Genomic DNA, 13,845 nt, shown 5'->3' with positions numbered 1-13,845 from the left:
TCCTCCCGATATCGGGATCTGACCATGCTCCTGTAATGTGGAAGTGGAGATTCCTTTGGCCGACTATCCCTCCTGGCTCCTTGCCTCCTTGAAGACAAAACTGCACTCAAGGAAACCTTATACATGTATACTGCTACTAATCACCGGAGCATACCTCTATTTTTAACTTCTGGTGTACTTTAAAGGCTGTAATGCGGGGCACTGCTATACAGAAGGGTGCGAGACTTAATCGAGTCATCCTTCATTTCTAAAGTGAACTAGAGACTAAACTGACCTCCCTAGTGTCGACTAATAACTCTTACTCTTCGGCCGACCTCAAAAACCAGATTGGCCTCTTGAGAACCCAACTACAAAAACTGTTGCTGACGCATACTCAATAGATGCTTAGCAGACTGTGGCAGAAATTTTACGTGGTGGACAACAGTGCTAGTAGGATACAGCATAGGAAGTTGAGGGGTGAGAGGGTGTCCAACCCGCTCAATATCGCAAATGTGTTTGCGGCCTATTATTCGAAATTATATAATCTTAAGTCATGCACATCCACCCCTCAACCTCATGCATCTGACATTGAGGCCTTTTACGTGAGCTCCACCTGCTAGCCCTGGATGATGCCACTAGAGTGGCCCTTAATGCCCCATGGTCGCAACTAGAGATTCTGAATGTTTTAAAGTCTTTCCCAAAAGATAAGGCACTGGGCCTGATGGCGATATAAATATATTCTATTCCACCTTCCAAAGGGAACTGGCCCCTATCTTGGAGCAACTTTTTAGTGCCGGTACAGAGAAGGGTAGCTTTTCGCCGGAAATACTTGAATCCCGCATTGTCACCATACCCAAATCAGGTAAAAACCAGACCTATTGTCAGAATTATAGGCCCTTTGCCTTACTCAACTCAGATATACATGTTTGTTTGCCAAATTGATAGCGAACAGTCTCAGTCCTATCATACATCTGGACAAGGTGAGCTTCATTTTGGGCTGCCAAGCCTATGACAATATGCGTTGATAAATATTATTGAAAAAATTCATAAAGATGGGTGGGAACTTTTGGTCCTATTGTTGGATGCTGAAAAGGCATTCGACAGACTATATTGGGAGTTTATGTGTAATGTCCTGATCTGGTTTGGATTTTGGGATGAGATTCTTAATTTAATTTTTGCATTGTAAATGGGACCGTTGGCATGAGTTTACAGTAACGACTTGTCATCTGAGAGACTATTTGTTACCAACGGTACTAGACAAGGGTGTCCCCTTTTCCCTCTTATATTCTTGTTGGCTATTGAGATCAGACTTGCCTCTGATTGTCAGGGTGTCACTATAGGTGGCACTCCTCACAGGCTATGTTTATTTGCTGATGATGTACTCATGTTTATTACCAGCCAAGAAACCTCATTGCCAGTCCTCCATGGGATGTTGGATGACTACAGTAAAGCATCTTTCTACAAGTTAAATACCTCAAAGTTGGATGCTCTCCTGGATAATATCCCTTAATCTACCTTAGCTCAGCTAAAGGTGAATGTTACTTACGTCTGGAAATCTATATTACCCTACTTGGATATACCATTCATGACTCGCCTAGAATCTATTATAGATGCCAATTTTTCTCCCCTTTTAACTAGAGATGAGCGGGCTCGGATATCTGAAATCCGAGCCCACCCGAACGTTGCCGATCCGAGCCGGATCCGAGACAGATCCGGGTATTCCCGCCAATTGCAAAACTGAAACCGAGGCTCTGAGTCATAATCCCGCTGTCGGATCTCGCGATACTCGTATTCTATAAATTCCCCGCTAGCCGCCGCCATCTTCACTCGGGCATTGATCAGGGTAGAGGGAGGTTGTGTTAGGTGGTCCTCTGTCCTGCTATATCTCGTGCTGTGCTGTGCTGTGCTGTGCTGTGCTGTGCTGTGCTGTTCAGTTCTGTGCTGTGCTGTTCAGTTCTGTGCTGTGCTGTGCTGTGCTGTGCTGTGTCCTGTTCAGTCCAGTGGTGCTGTGTCCTGTGCTCTGTCCTCCGAAGGGCACTGTTATTTCCCCATTATTCCCAAGTTATAAAAATTTTTAAAAAAGTTATAAAAAAATAAAATAAAAAATAATTATAAAAAAAATAAATTAAAAAAAAATATCCAAAAACAATCCTGCAGTCCATTGGTACTACAATATTACAAAGTTCACAGATTCTGCAGTATAAGTCCATTGGTACTGCTATATTACAAAGTTCACTGATTCTGCAGTATAAGTCCATTGGTACTGCTATATTACAAAGTTCACTGATTCTGCAGTATAAGTCCATTGGTACTGCTATATTACAAAGTTCACTGATTCTGCAGTATAAGTCCAGTGGTACTGAAATATTACAAAGTTCACTGATTCTGCAGTATAAGTCCATTGGTACTGCTATATTACAAAGTTCACTGATTCAGCAGTATAAGTCCAGTGGTACTGCTATATTACAAAGTTCACTGATTCTTCAGTATAAGTCCATTGGTACTGCTATATTACAAAGTTCACTGATTCTGCAGTATAAGTCCATTGGTACTGCTATATTACAAAGTTCACTGATTCAGCAGTATAATTACAGTGGTACTGCTATATTACAAAGTTCACTGATTCAGCAGTATAAGTCCAGTGGTACTCTCCTGTGCCGCATATAATTTTTAAAGGCTTTGCCGAGTGTGTGTGGCTCAGGGGTACGCTCTCTTGTGCTACATATAATGGAAAACAAAAATTTGGAGGATAAAGTAGGGAAAGATCAAGACCCACTTCCTCCTAATGCTGAAGCTGCTGCCACTAGTCATGACATAGACGATGAAATGCCATCAACGTCGTCTGGCAAGCCCGATGCCCAATCTCCTAGTACAGGGCATGTAAAATCCAAAAAGCCCAAGTTCTCAAAAAGTAGCAAAAATAGAAACTTAAAATCATCTGAGGAGAAACGTAAAGTTGGCAATATGCCATTTGCGACACGTAGTAGCAAGAAACGGCTTAGGCCCTGGCCCGTGTTCATGACTAGTGGTCCAGCTTCACCCAAGGATCTAAGCCCTTCTCCTCCCCCCCCTACAAAAAATTTAAGAGAGTTATGCTGTCAGCAACAACAAAACAGCAAAGAACTCTGCCTTCTAAATAGATGACATCACAAATCCCCAAGGCGAGTCCAAGGGTGTTGGTGGTTGTGAAGCCTGACCTTCCCATCACTGTACGGGAAGAGGTGACTCCATCCAGCATTTGCAGCACACCCTCTACATATGTTGGAAGGATCACCCACAGTGTAGATCCAGATTTGGATAATCAAGGTGTCAATGTTGTACACCGGGAGGAGGCTATTGATGTAGCTGGCGCTGTGGAGGAACTTGATGATGAGGATGGTTATGTGGTTATTGTAAATGAGGCACCAGGGGGGGAAACAGCTGATGTCCATGGGATGAAAAAGCCCATCGTCATGCCTGGTCAGAAGACCAAAAAATGCACCTCTTCGGTCTGGAGTTATTTTTATCCAAATCCGGACAACCAATTTATGGCCATATGTAGCTTATGTAAAGCTCAAATAAGCAGGGGTAAGGATCTTGCCCACCTAGGGACATCCTCCCTTATACGTCACCTGCATAACCTTCATAGTTTAGTGGTTAGTTCAGGAACTGGGCCTAGGACCGTCATCAGTACAGGGACACCTAAATCCCTTGGTCCTGTTGGATACACACCACCAACACCCTCCTCGTCAACTTCCTCCACGATCTCCATCAGATTTAGTACTGCAGGCCATGTCACCAGCCAGACTGAGTCCTCTTCTATACGGGATTCATCCGAGGAATCCTGCAGCGGTACGCCTACTACTGCCACTGCTGCTGTTGCTGCTGTTAGTCGGTCATCTTCCCAGAGGGGAAGTCGTAAGACCGCTACGTCTTTCACAAAACAATTGACCGTCCAACAGTCGTTTGCCATGACCACAAAATACGATAGTAGTCGCCCTATTGCAAAGCGTATAACTGCGTCTGTAACTGCTATGTTGGTGTTAGACGTGCACCCGGTGTCCGCCATCAGTGGAGTGGGATTTAGAGGGTTGATGGAGGTATTGTGTCCCCGGTACCAAATTGTGTACCGGGACCACTGCACTATGCAGTCAAGAAAGCTACCTCGGTGAAACGTTTTGGACTAAAAACAATATTGTGAGGTGTGAGGTGTTCAGAATAGACTGGGAATTAGTGGAAATGATTGTTATTGAATGTTATTGAGGTTAATAATAGCGTAGGAGTGAAAATAAACCAAAAAACTTGTTTTTAACACTTTTTATGTTTTTTTCAAAATAAATCCGAATCCAAAACCTTAAATCCGAACCAAAACCTTTCGTCGGGTGTTTTGCGAAACAAATCCGAACCCAAAACCTCAAGCAAATCCGAATCCAAAACACAAAACACGAGACACCAAAAGTGGCCGGTGCACATCCCTACTTTTAGCCCAATCATCCAAGCTCACTTCATCCTGGATGTGTGGTGAGGTCTCCTGGCTGGGTAGTATTTGTTCTGAACACTGCCTTTTTCTCTGCCTGAGATGTAGCTGGATAAACTTTGTGCTCTTCACCTATATTTGAAAGAACAAACATCTGCACAAGGCGAATTCTCGCATGACCAACAAGAGAAGGCTGGGACTCGACAAAGTATCAGGAGGCATCCATATTGGTTCAACTGCGGGACTAGTCTCTGCCGGTCTCCCATATAGCCCTCAACCCCTCCTTTCCCACGGTGGACCTCTTGCGTGTCCTGAAAGAATGGAAACCCCCTCTCTCTATATTGCCCAAGGATACCAGAGATTCCTTAGCAGTATGGTCTAGAGCTACTGTTTCAGATAAGGGCCTATCTTTTACAATTTTTAATATTTTGCTCCTGGCGCTGCCCAAACTTATCCCAGATCTTAATTTTTCCTCCTGGTCCCAAAATAGGGTTACCACTGTTACACATCTCTATTCCGTGTGGACTCTCATGTTCTTCGCTCAACTGCAAGACCAATATGATCTCCCGGCCCGTAACTTTTACAAATTTTTGTAAGTTAGGCACTGGCTTACATCCCTCTGGTCCCACAAACATTCCCTACACAAAACCCCATCCTATTTCAATAGATGAAAGAAGATTATAGGGCAGCTATCACTTTCTGGTATAAGTTTCTTTACTGAGGAAGAAGAGCCCATTACGTCCCCATGGGAAAGAGACCTGGGGTAAGAGTTAGAAAAGGCCAATGGGAAATTTTATTCAGGTCCACACATAGTATGTCCTGATGCCTGAACCATACTGAGATGCTGTTTAAGTTACTCCATTAACTCTGGCTAAGCTTCACAAGATGTGGCCTGCTCATTCCAAGTATTGCTGGCGTAACTGTGGTGGGATTGGGGATGTGCTCCACACCTCTTGGGGATGCCCAATAGTACACCCCATGAATGGAAGTTTTTCAGCTGGTTAAATACATCACCCACCATACTCTTCTACCTACCCCTGAGCTAGCTCTCTATCAACTTCCCTCCCCCTCAATCCCCTCAAGGGACATGTATTTGATTGGTCATATCCTAATTGCTACATGATCTGCTATCACCCAATCCTGGAAGACACTTAATCTCCCCACATTATGAAAAATAATCTCTAAAGTCCAGTTTAGTTTTGAGATGGAGACACTGGGGCTGCCATACTTCACTGCTGCTTCTTCACCACTAATGAAGTGGTTCTCCTGGTGGGAGTTTATGGTGGATGATGCAAGCCTCCTATGACATCACACTCCCCCAAGTCCCCCCCATCGTAGGCCAGTATGCTTGCCTCGCTCTACTGGATATATGTTGTTAAACATGTATTGTATTTAGAGATGGGCGGGCTCGGTTTCTTTGAAACCGAACCCACCCGAACTTCGGGGATCAGAGCCGAGTCGGCTCGGTACTCTCGCGCCTGTTTGTTTTCCAAAACGAGGCAAAACGTCATTGTGACGTCGTCGGATCTCGGATCTCGTGAGTTTTAGAATGAATAAATAGCCGCCTCCACGGCGATCTAGAGGGACAGAGAAGGAATAGGTTGCAGGAATAGAGCAGGAATAGAGGAGGAATTTTTCATAATTTGCACTACAAAATGTTTGGGGTGTCATATCCCCCCTTCTAAAAAAATCTGTCTTTTCTGACTGCTGAAATTCTAATATAGCACTGTATTGTTTAAGGAGGGCCTAGCAGAGATTAAACTGTATTTTTCTGAATTTGCACTGATAAGTGTAGGGGCTAATATACACCCAAAGACGAGTGCTCAATTGCTAACAGTAAAAAATGAATTGGAAGTCAAGCAGGCTTCTTTGTAGAGTTTGCAGGCAAATTCTACTGTATTACATAGGTAACACCAAAAGAGAAGAGCTCAATTTCTCCATTGCTAATTGTAATTGCTGAAATTGAAATTATAGGCCTGCCTGGCTTGGGCTAAATCTGCAGTTACATTTTATTTACATTGTACACAAATGTTTATTGTACGTTTTATTGTACCATAGCTCACTCAGAAACAGGAGAGGTGGCAGGATTCAGTGCTGAAACAGAAATTGTAATAATAGGGCTGTCAATGTTCTTCAAGTCTCCGTGACATTGTATTGTGCCATAGCTCATACATAAAGCCTTTGTTGAAGTGCATAGTGGTTTTAAGTCAGATAAACAAATCTAAATAAAAAGCTTGTACCTTTTTAAGGGAAAAAAAACCTTTCTAAAAAAGGTGAAAGTTTATTGCAGAAAAACATAAAATTGCCAAGATACCATTCTACCCAAAATATTACCAGGCATACCAGAATACGGAATTTGCTGGCGCTATATAAATAAATGATGATGATGATGATGATGATGATACCGGCATCAGGTAGCTCCCTTCTCTTAGCTAGATTTCAGCACCTGCTGCAATCTACACTGTCATCATATTCACCCTCATCATTGTGTACATCTTCCTCAAACAATAGTAATTCATCCCTGCTGGAATCCACCATCATAGAAGTCTGTGTACTTTGATGTAATTGTCGATAATGGCCTTCCACATGGAGTTTGCAGTTCATTTTATGGCAGAGCTGTCACGATTTTTGGGCAATTCTTTTAGAGCTGAGCAATTATCAAAATGTTGTGCTAACTCATCTGCATCACCACTGGGTGTCTTGGGAAAGCTAAGTTATTTCCGACAAGCAGTTGCCCGAGAAACTGAAGGAATAGACGTCATTACAAGATGTTGATAGCTCTTGGATCCTGGCAAAGCGAATTAAGTACTTAATCTACAATTACAATATAGATAGCAGATTTACTTTGTTTTATTTCATCCGTAAAATTTCTCTAGATGCTTCTCAAAAAGTATAATTAAGGCAATCACTTGACTCAAGCTAACCGTGTCTGCACTCTCTTTACAGGTGACTATTTCGCTGGACTAAAGTACATTCTCCTCAAATTCTAGTCTTCTTGCAGCTGCTGCATTCTCCTACATGCTGTTGCAGAATCCCGAAAATTACCCTAAATTTTTCGGGACACAAACAGCATCTCCTGCATGTCAAATTGATTGTGTGAGCAAAACAGGAAATGTGATGGAATCGCCCCCTGCTGTAATGCTCTAACAATATTGGTGTCGTTATCAGAAATTACATGTCCTCAGGAGAGTCCAAGCAGGATTAGCCATGTTGCAATGACATCCTTTACTTTTTGTAACAGATTGTTAGCTGTATGCCTCTTACTGAAGCCGCTGATACACAGAGTAGCCTACTTCTAAAAAATGTGACGTACCTGGGTACATGCTGCTGCTGTTCCTGCTGGTGAAGGCGAATCACCAACCTAGTGGGCTGTCACAGTCATATAATCTTTAGTTTGCCCAGTTCCACTTGTCCCCCATATCTGTGGTTAAGTGTACAGTGGGTAGAAATGCATTTTGTAGCCCAATAATTACATTTTTATGAACCTTCTGGTAAAGGTGAGGAATAACTTTTCTAGTAAAATGGTGTCGTGATGGAATTTGGTAATAGGGACAGAATACCTCAAGTAACTGTCTAAAAGCAGCTGCATTAATATTGAACATAGTCCCCATGGTGTCTGTGATCCGCTTTGCAACTGGGTGACAGATTTCTTACTTTCTTCCTCTAGCAAAGGATTGTTTAACAGTCAATTGTTGTAAACTACTAGTAGTCTTCATCTGGGTTGAAGATCCACCCCCAGCAGCAGCAGCAGCAGGACTAACGCTCAATAATTCTTCAGAGGAATCGTGGTTAGTGGAGGAGTCATCTAGAATTAGGAACTTGGATGCAGGACTAACTCCCATCACTTTTGGAGATTTTGATGATGAAGGTGTTGGGGGTGTAGATTGCAGGTCCTGGGATCTAGATGAGAGAAGGGAGGTAGATGATGCTGGACTGCTTGCTTTTATTTTTTTAACATAAGTTTCTGATTTTCCCAACAGCTTTCCATGAACTCGCTTCAAATGCAGTAAGATGGATGAGGATCCTAAATGGTTAAGGTCCCTACCTTTACTGAGTGTGGCTTTAAAAACGCTACATATGGCTAGACAACTGTTGTCAGGATTTGTGTAACAATAATTCCACACATAAGAGGTGGAATTTTGGTCTTATGCCCAGACATGACAATGGCCTTTCTCTTATCACTGGCAAGAACTGCTGCAATCTTTGTTTGAAAGTGTTTGAAAATAATATTGTGACCTGTGAGGTGTTCAAAATTGAATGGGAAATAATGGAAATTAGTGTTAGTCATGTTAATAATAAGGTACAAAATAATACCTAAATTATGTAATTTTAACCCAAAAAATGTAATTTTGAAAAAAATAGCAAAACAAAACCAAAACCAAAACATGCAAGGGCGGTTTTGGCAAAACCAAAACCAAAACACGGGGGTCAGTGAGCATCTCTAATTGTATTGCAAACAAGATAGTAATGTGTACCCCTTTCCCCATTCTGTACCCCCACTGTCTCTTTGCGGATTCATGTTCCCCTTTGTTTATTGCTTTTTGTATCCCTTAAACGTAAAAACCTTAATAAAACTATTGTTGGAAACAGAAAAAGCTGAGTTAACTTACCACAGTCTTTGGAGATGTGTGCAAGTCCATTTGGGTTTTCAGGCCCACTATTCTGGAAAAATAAAGTTTAAAAAAAGATTTAATGTATTTGAAAAATAATTTATACATTTTAAAAAACAATTAATAAAAATGCTTTTTTCTAGGAATAATGATTTTTCTAATGATTTTGTTCAGTTATTGGGTCTTTTAGATGGCTCACCTCAATATCAGAATCAGGAGACATACAAATGTGCATAACGTCAATTCACTTGGTTTGAATTATAAAGTAAACAAGAACATTTGTCTGGAACATTCAACACCAGTTTTTCTTAAGGTCCTCCAGTTCATATTACAATAAGTAGGTTAAGAGACGTCTCTATATTTAGTACTAATACGTTTAAAGAGACATAATTTCTTTCAATTCTACAATAATTAATGCAAGTTTAACCATATATGTAATTAACCTTTTCATGCCCTCCTTTAAAGAAAACACAATAATTAATTGCATATCTACTTTTCACGGTCCTGGGGTTAGGATCCTAGGTTTGCCTAGTTTGCCACAGCTCCTAGTGAGGCTCGAAGTCTAATGGGGAGACGGTATTCACCAGGGACCGCCGCAAGGTTGTTTGGTCTTAGCTGCGTCTATCCCGCAGGTCGCGGCCCTCACTAAGAGTACCAGGCGAAACCCTTGAGGGAATATATAGAAGTGGTCACCGGTTGCAGACAGCACAGGAGAGGGGAAACACCCTGGGAGGTAAGAGTCTGCGGGCAGCAGATACGAGATGCAGGTTAAACTGAAGGAGGAACAGTCTGCGAACTGCAGGGTTACCACTGGGATGGTGGAGAACACATGAAGGTATAACAGTCGCATACTTCTGGTAGCACAGGAATGCAGGTACAGCTGAATGAGGAATGGTCTGCAGACTGCAGGATTACCACTGGGATGGTGGAGATTGCATGGAGGTATCACAGTCGCAGACTTAAGGTAACACAGGAATGCAGGTACAGCAGAATGAGGAATAGTCTGCAGACTGCAGGATTACCACTTGTAACAAAGGAGAAGAAGGGAGCCAGGTCCAGCACCTAAAGGAACGTGACAAAAAGAACAGGCACCAAGCATATGAATGAGGTGCCTTTTAAAGTTGGAGCCAGTCAATGGGAAGAGAGCAAAGGGAATGAATAGATCGAGTCTGCGCATGCGCAGACCCGAAAGGAAGATGGCGGCTGGCCGGGATGGATCGCGGCAGTCAGCGGGGTCCAGGTAATTGTGCTGGGAACTGAGTGCGCAGCCCAAATACCCGGCGTGTGACACTACTGTTAGGTTTTCTAGAGAAGTGGTAATATTCCAGGAGCAAGGGGAAATGCACAGTCTTTGAGTGAGCAAGTTGTTTTCTCTGAATAGTAAGAGAGTCTATAGGATCGCCAAAGGAAAAGATTCAGCAGGGTAGTTGACCAGAGCCAAAGAGTTTAAGAACTGGCATTTTAGGATTTTAAGAAGTGTATTCATACACAGGGGCAGGCTGGGAAGGGGGGTGTCAGGATTTGAACACAGGGCTTCTGCCTTTGTGGACTGCTGCTCTACTGACTGAGCTATTCTGGCTACTGAACAGTTCCTTGTCTTTATTTTGTGTTCCAGATCAGTTCCTGTGATCACCTGATGTTCCAGCATGCTTTAGCTCCCCCCTTGACTTCCTATAAAAGTCTGGCCAGTTCCTGTCTCCAGTGCCTGATTATCGTGCTCCTTGCCTGTGATCAAGCTCCTGCTCCTGTTGCTCTTTCTGGTTCCAAGCATTCACTACTCGTGTACCGACCTCAGCTTGCCCTCCACTTCGCCTCTTCCTGAACCTTTGGACCTCCTCGCCTCACTGTGTACTGAACGGCTACGTTTGACCATTCTTACCATCTAATCTCCTGTTGGCCAGCCTTCCTCCCTGCCACTGGGCTCCTTTTCTGTCTCCGGACCATGGCAGTGGGCTACCTTGGGCTTGGTCACCTGCATTTTTTTTCCTTTAAAGGTTGAGTCTTCCGTCCCCCAGGCTAAAATTTCCCAACCCTCCCCTGGTCATACAGTGTCAAAAGGGTTAAGAGCTAACACGGTAGCCATACATAGTCAAAGGACAAAACACAGTTAATGATCCCATACAGTCATGAGCACAAGTTCAGATTATCTGGTTTAGTAAATTGACAATGCCTGGTTCTCATGAATCTTCTTTCTACACAGATGAAATGGAAAAGTGTGCAGTGGTTGTTAACTGAGCATGTGTATAGGCTATACAGCTGAAACCCAGACTTTTGTGGTTCAAGTCCCATAGCACTAGATTCCTGCAGATCGCCCCAATCGCCCCCCCTAGAAGACACTTGCTGCTGACGGCTGCACAGTATGTGCAGGTCCGTCCAGCCGTGACAGGCAGGGACAGTGTGCTGCCCGGCTGCTCTGACTGTGTTTAAAACACAATCAGAGCAGCCGGGCAGCACACTGTCCCTGCCTGTCATGGCTGGACGGACCTGCACATAGTGTGCAGCCGTCAGCAGCCTAAGATGTTAGAAAGGGGCGGGGCCTAAATCGCCCCCCCCCCCCCCCCATCTCGCCCCGGGTACAGCATTTTTCTAGATCCGCCCCTGGATTCCTGGCAGGCATTGGTAGTATCAGGTGGCATAACAAACCCTGCATTTGCAACAGAAAAGTGACTGCAAAAATTTGACAAAATATTGGGACTTCAACCTGCAGCGCCTGCATGCATAGAAAGAGACTTTGATGGCATATGAGATACCTGGTAAGAGCTTTGAGGAATCTTTACTCAAGGACTGAATAAAATAATGGCTCTGACATCATGACTATTTGCTTCTTAGCAAATTGTGTCAAAGATACTTGGTCATGCCATGTTGGGAGCATGACTAGTGCTTTAGCACTAGGCTATGCCCATTCTCCATGCTAGTCACTGAAATTACCCCAGAAATGCTGCACGCACCAGCAACAGGTGTGCACGGCATCCAGTCTGCAGTCTTGTGCAGTCAAGACAATATCCTGACTGCACAGTGTCATCCCTTCAAATCAGTACTGTCTCTCCAGAAGATGGACAGTTGGGAGCTATAAGGGTGTGTTTTCAGGGATGTCAGTTATTTATCACAAATAGCAGAATCATATTTGCAGTATAATAATAACCATTTTTTCTAAGACAGGATAGAACATATTGTCCTTCTTAACATATTAGGTTAAGATTAAACATACACTCATATTTGAGGTATATTTTTTAAGTTTATAACAGTAGCTATATAGAAATGCCAAAAATTGTCTTTCTTTCTTTTCAAGTAGAGTTCCTGTAAGCAATTATTATCGAGAACAGATTTCCTTTGGCACACCACATGTACAACATTACAATATATCCAGTATTGAGACCATTCTCGTCTTTCATAAGATGTAACGTACTTAAAAACTTATCAGTATAATGAAACAGAGTTCTGCAAATCTCCAGAAACTTTACAGTCTGCAAGAACAAAACTTTCAAATGAAAAAGTCACAGGTTTTGAGAAAAAAAAGTAACATTGTATACAGTTGTCTACAATCTTAATAAAATTGTAAACCTAGTGTAAATATAATAATAAACCATATTACTAACTTCAGAACTATATATCATCAGTATGATGTGTCAGTATACTCCAATCAGCCATAACATTAAAACCACTGACAAGTGTAGTGAGTAACATTGATTATCTCGTTACAATGGCACCTGTCAAGTTGTGGGATATATTAGGCAGCAAGTGAACAGTCAGTTCTTGTATATTCTGAGTGACTTTGACAAGGGCCAAATTGTGATGGCTAGATGACTGGGTCAGAGCATCTCCAAAATGTCAGGACTTGTGGGGCTATTCCCAGTAGGTAGTGGTTAGTACTTAACAAACGTGGTCTAACGAAGAACAACCAGTGAACCAGCAACAGGGTTAGGGGTTCCCAAGGCTCATTGATGCGCTTGGGGAGTGAAGGCTAGCCTGTCTAGGCCCCAACTCGCAACTTACAGGATCTGCTTTTAAACTCTTGGTTCCAGATACTATAGGACACCTTCAGAGGTCTTTTGGAGTGCATGCTTTGATGGGTCAGAGCTATATTAGTGGCACAAGGGGGACCTACACAATATTAGGCAGGTGGCTTTAAAGTTGTGGCTTTAAAGTTGTAGCTGATTGCTCTATGTTTTTCTGTAATTCTACTTTGTTTGTATCTTTATACTTTGTGCAAAAAATAAATAAACTCTTTAAATTAATGAATGTTTAATACAATAAAAGATGAATTTTGCAATCTCACTTGTTTTGTGCTGTTGTATTACAAGCACAGATATACCTAAACTTTAAGAAATACAACAATAATTTGCAACCCGAATTACACTGTGTACAATCTGTGGTTATATTAATAAGCAATTTTGATTTGTAGTTCTGTAGAGGAAGCCTTTGGCTTCCAGAGCTGTTTATGTTCATGTACATGTACAATAACATATGAACTATGGCACACTGGTCATCATGTCCATATACAAAACCTCTTTCATTTCACAAGCAAGAATCATATAACAGTGAATAAAAATTGTATCCTTAGCAGGATTAAATACTTAGCATTTAGAGATGGAGATTTGAAAATGAAAATGAAAAAAGAAGGAAAAATGGTATTAATTATATAACAATGTGTCAGCCATATAGAATCTGTGTGTTAATTTGTCAATATATTGTAAACATACACATAATTGGCTGTACCAAGTGTTAATCGGGTGCAGTCTTTTATATGTGATTTGCTGAGTGGTGTAACAGAAAGCTCTTTATTGGCTGCTTAGATATTAA

At 42.3% G+C, this 13,845-nt stretch overlaps 1 protein-coding gene across 1 annotated transcript in view; it reads right to left on the bottom strand.

Annotated features, from left to right (window-relative positions):
* Positions 1 to 13,845, bottom strand: part of SPMAP2 (sperm microtubule associated protein 2) — a 145,457-nt gene that overhangs the window by 36,418 nt on the left and 95,194 nt on the right. The window contains exon 2 of the mRNA XM_075206340.1: positions 9,046 to 9,097. The gene's annotated coding sequence lies outside the window, so the exon portion shown is untranslated. The remainder of the gene's footprint in view (positions 1 to 9,045; positions 9,098 to 13,845) is intronic.

The sequence above is a fragment of the Mixophyes fleayi genome, chromosome 1 (assembly GCF_038048845.1).
Source record: "Mixophyes fleayi isolate aMixFle1 chromosome 1, aMixFle1.hap1, whole genome shotgun sequence".
In the NCBI taxonomy this organism is placed as follows: Eukaryota; Metazoa; Chordata; class Amphibia; order Anura; family Limnodynastidae; genus Mixophyes; species Mixophyes fleayi.
The sequence above is the reverse complement of the archived record's forward strand: the minus strand, read 5'-3'. Positions and strand labels throughout refer to the sequence as shown.